This window comes from Silene latifolia, chromosome 8, assembly GCF_048544455.1.
Source record: "Silene latifolia isolate original U9 population chromosome 8, ASM4854445v1, whole genome shotgun sequence".
In the NCBI taxonomy this organism is placed as follows: domain Eukaryota; kingdom Viridiplantae; phylum Streptophyta; class Magnoliopsida; order Caryophyllales; family Caryophyllaceae; genus Silene; species Silene latifolia.
In genome coordinates, this window is record NC_133533.1 from 37,969,874 (window position 1) to 37,975,050 (window position 5,177).

At 35.5% G+C, this 5,177-nt stretch overlaps 1 long non-coding RNA gene across 1 annotated transcript; it reads left to right on the plus strand.

The window, feature by feature from the left end:
* Positions 1-1,455: 1,455 nt before the first annotated feature.
* Positions 1,456-3,838, plus strand: LOC141594292 (uncharacterized). The gene is made up of 3 exons (XR_012522101.1): positions 1,456-1,661; positions 1,759-1,868; positions 3,574-3,838. It is a non-coding gene; the product is annotated as an uncharacterized LOC141594292 (long non-coding RNA).
* The last annotated feature ends 1,339 nt before the right edge of the window (positions 3,839-5,177 follow it).

Consider the following 5,177-nt stretch of genomic DNA (forward strand, 5'->3'; position numbering starts at 1 on the left):
TTGGGAATATTGAATCTTGGTAAGGGTATAATATTGTTACTAGTTTCGACTTTTGATGTTGAATTTGTTCGGTGGAGGATATTGGTGGAAACATTTTGATTGGGAAATGGTTAAGTTAATTGTAGAGGATAGGATTGTCTCAAGGATTAGCTTATGCGTAGACTTGTCGATGAGTGGTTCAGATGGCTCTTTGGATTAGTGTGGCCTCTGGTTGTTGCCCTGTTGATGTTCGGAGGACCTAGTAGGATGACTCTGTGGTTGGAAAATTTGGGTGAACCTTTCTCGATGTACCGATCTTCCTAATTCCGATCTCTGACAATTGTCATTCTTGCTATTCTGGCTTGTTCCGTTGTGTTCGCCTTTATGGAACTCATTTGACCTTTTGAGTAAAGCGTCTCGTTCGTTGACATCTTTATTGACTTCATCCAAAAATTCCACCTTTAAGAGTTCAATTCCTTCTTGTCTGTTGGGTGTGAGTTCCCTATCGCGACTTGCACTTCTCGTTCCCGAGTTGTTTTCCATCTTGCATAGAATCTATATAGTTTGAGTAAACTTTTGGTTCATTTTTCCTTAATTTGGAGTTAAATCTACAAATTGACCTCTTTCTATAACATTTGAAAATGATTTCTCACTCTCTTTCAACCCTAGTGTTCAATTGGATACCTAAGCTATTTCTCGTTTTGTGTAATGATTCCTTTTTCTTACTCCTTTTCCGCGTTACTAAGCCGCATTTAATCATAATTAGTAAAGATATTATTCTTATTATAGAATTTTAAACTAAAAGTTTGAAAATGCTTTTATGATTTTCAATGGTTTTAACATTAGTGAATGTTAAATCTCGTTGTTGGTGACGTCCCAATAATGGGTTTTCTCATTTATTGGTGTAGAAATTATTTTATATCTTGATATGAATGTGGATGTTCTTGTCTGATCAACAAGATTATCACCGTTTCATTGAAAAGATACCTATATTTTCTTATAACTATAATTTCTCCTTCTAAGTTTCGAGGGCGAAACTTTTTAAAAGGAGGGGTGATTGTAACGCCCCATAATTTCGGACCGTTAATATATTTCGGAAGTAATTTATGAATCAAGTAAAATTTGATATTAATGTATTTAAAGTAAAAATAATTCAAAAAAATATAATTTTATTATATTTTGAAGTAAAGTATTTATTTTGATAGTTTTGAAATGTTTAAAAATAGTTTAAACCGTGTAAAAACTTTTTATTTCGAAAAATGTGCATATCGGGGAAAATTACAACTCTTTTGAAAATTGGGTAAACGATTTTGGAAATGGGTCGTATGAGTATTCAATTTTCTTGTAATCTCTTGTTTAAGAACTTTGGTCTTGTCGGAATTTGCATTTGACCAACGGTTCTAATTATTATCGAAACGAGCCAAAACCGACTCGTAAAATCCCGACTTAAACCCGCTCCTTTCCTTCCTCCTTTCCTTTCCCGCGGACACCTCTCCCCCTTCCCCTTTCTTTTCTGATTTTTCTTTTCCTCTACACTTTCCTTGATGTTCTAACATACCAAACACAAACAAACACCATTTTTAATCAAAATCCAAGCTATTTTCACCATAACTTTCTCGTTTCTTGACGGATTTTCACATAATTTATATTTTCGGAATCCTCTCCTCGAGATCTACAACCTAGTATGTTTTAATTTCAGTTTTCTTGAAGTTGGTTTAAGGCAATTTTGGCAAATTTCGGTATTTATACTTATTTATTGTGTTTTTATTGTTTATTTAGGTGAAGAATTGGAGGACGAGTTTGGGGACTCGTATATTGTCGAAGATAGCGGCTAGTTGCTTGTTAGGGTTTGGTTTTTAAGGTGCTAATTGCTCATTTTCTAGCTTAAGGTAACATATTTCGAGTTACTCGACGAATAATCGTCACATTCTTTGCTTTTTGTATGTTTTTGTGATTTTTGTTTGAGTAGTAAATTTTCACATGATAAAATGGGTTGCATGCATGTCTAATGCTTGTCTTTTGTTAGTTTAAGTTAACCATTTGTATATTATTGTTTAGAACAAATTTGGATGAGTAATTATTTGATGGGACAAATCCGCGGGTTGGCTGGAACGTGTCAGTACCGGACCGAGACATTTTCCAATGTTTCCAAAAATATGACAGATTGAACGGCGTCGAAAAATTAGGTGGTTTAGCCACTTGAATCACTCAATTCGGTCCGTATGAGTATTTAGCGTCGTTTTTACCGAAAAATTTATAGAAAAGTTACTGTTCACAGACCCGCGGTACTGTTCACAGCAGTGAAACAGGCCCGTGACGGGCCGCGGCAGGCCCGTGCTTGGCCCGGGTTGGTCCGTCGCTTGTTTCGCGGTTTTTCATGCTTTGTTCATCGTTTTAGGTTCATTAATGTTATAGTTAGAATAAGTAACATATGGTTAAACCTTTGAAATGAATAATGTTAGTATTAAAGATAAAGAGGTTGGTAAAATTATGTTTAAATTGGTAGTTGCACATGTTAGGGTAGATTATAAAATGAAATTGTAATGAATAGGCTCAAAATGAATTTTATAGCAATAATTGCAATGTTTTGATGATTGTGCTTAAAACCGAGCCTTAGTCCCTTTGGTGATTCGATGTCGATCAATTGAGTGATTGGTCAGCCGCAATTTAACCCGTACCTGTCGCAGGACTGGGGTTGCGGGTAAAAATTCGGTTGGATGAAATTTTATATGAATTGGATAATCGGCATTTTTCTTGTTTTAGGCCATTTATCAAGTTTTTAAGTTCACATGTATAGTTGGTTGAATTTAATAGTTTCTTATATTGTAGAAACGGCCCTAGATTCCCTGAAGCCTTTAATATTGTTAATATTGCTAGAATTGGTATTGAATACTTTCTTGCGGTTGTTGTGTTTGTCATAGATAGGTCTTTATAGTCTCGACGAGTATATGTTCAACTTTGCAATAGCCTTTGTGTTTCTGACTAGTGGATTTATATCCAAGTTGGGGCATGACCTCGTTACTTATTTTGATAGTAAGTGGTCAGCTTAAGTACTAGCCAACCCTTTGGTGGACTCCTTAGGGTACTCACTTTGTTTTAGAAAAATTGTGGGTCTTGGGTGCGGTGGTGTGTATCCGCATGTCTAGGTCTGCTTGATTTTAGGCTAGGGTTGTGTTGTGTCTTGGCCATGTTTTATTAATATTAACCGCTGAGCCAAGATACCGGTTCGATTACCTTCCTACCTCGTGGTATAGACTCGATTCTGAGTGACTATTGACCGTACTAAGAACTTATGTCTGTCTTTGATATATTGCCCTTTCTTGTATGATGATTTTATGAATTGTAATAGGTGAGATGTAAGCCGGTTACAATTGATAAAGCTTGGTTTACTATTTGTTATATGATTCACATGATAGTTTAGTTTGGTCAATTTAGGGGTCATAGGTTAGAATACATGATAATTACATTGTTTATCATATTGTTTACATGTTACACTACATATTACATTAAATATGACGTTTCGTGGCTGGGAGGACTCGAAGTTACTCCCCACTGAATTGTGGCTTTCGTGTTTGTATAAAATGCGATTGACAGGTTGATGATGCTTAGTTGGGGTTCACGGACGAGCTAGTGAGCAAGAGAACCTTGGACTTAGTTTGGTTTTTATTTTGTAGAAACCTTTAACTTTTGGTTTTGTATATATTTTGAAGGGACATATGTCTCCCTCTTCTATTTTGGTTTGTATCATTATATCCCCGTGTCTTTAGCGTGGTTATGTAAATAAGGTTATTAGCTTTTGCAGGTTTTTGGCACTCTTAAGTTGGAGATGTTTGTGAATGGTTTAGGAAAATTTTAAAAATTACAGGTTTTGTCTAGTTAAACTAATTACAAACATATCCTGTCAGTTTTTCGGTAGATTTTACGTTTTTAATTATCGCTAATTTTAAGGGTGTCACATACGTTCAGGGTATTGGGACCTCGGGACCACATCCGGTTTTGTGGAGGGGAGTCGGGGACAGCAGCGGGGTTTTCCACTCTTATGGGGTGGATATGTCTACTTGGGGAGCGCCTCAGTTATACCCTTACGGTGGTTTGACTCCTTGGTACGTGAGACCAGATGTTGGAGCCGGTGGTGATGCGGGTCTTGGTGCGTCAGGAGCGGGCACTTCGTGTAACACCCCGTAATTTCGGACCGTTAATATATTTCGGAAGTAATTTATTAATCAAGTAAAATTTGATATTAATGTATTTGAAGTAATAATAATTCAAAGAAATATAATTTTATTATAATTTGAAGTAAAGTATTTATTTTGATAGTTTCGAAATGTTTAAAAATAGTTTAAACCGTGTAAAAACTTTTTATTTCGAAATAAGGGCATATCGGGAAAAGATGACAACTCTTTTGAAAATTGGGCAAACGATTTTGGAAATGGGTCATATGAGTACTCAATTTTCTTGTAATCTAGTGTTTAAGAACTTTGGTCTTGTCGGAATTTGCGTTTGACAAACGGTTTTAATTATTGTCGAAACGAGCCAAAACCGACTCGTAAAATTCCGTCTCAATCCCGCTCTTTTCTTTCCTTTCCCGCGGCACACCCCCTTCCCCTTCCTTTCTTTCTGATTTTTCTGTCCAACTACACCTTCCTTAACATTCTTAAACATTCCAAAACAAAACACCATTAAAACTTAAGATTTCAAGCTAGTTTTCACCATAACTTCCTCATTTCTTGTCGGATTTTCGCAAAATTTATATTTTCGGAATCCTCTCTTCAAGATCTACATCCTGGTATATTTTAATTTCAGTTTTCTTGATGTTGATTTAAGACGAATTTGGGCATATTTCGGTTTTTGTACTTATTATTGTGTTTTTATTGTTTATTTAGGTGAAGATTTGGAAGACGAGTTTGGGGACTCGTATATTGTTGAAGATAGTGGCTAGTTGTATATTAGGGTTTGGTATTCAAGGTGCTAATTGCTCATTTTCTAGCTTAAGGTAACATATTTCGAGTTACTCGACGAATAATCGTCACATTCTTTGCTTTTTGTATGTTTTTGTGATTTTTGTTTGAGTAATTTGTTTCACATGATAAAATGGGTTGCATGCATGTCTAATTCATGTCTTTTGTTAGTTTAAATTCTCATAATAGTATAGAAATGGAATGGGAACGATTAAGTAATGCTTAAAACGGAGTTAAAAT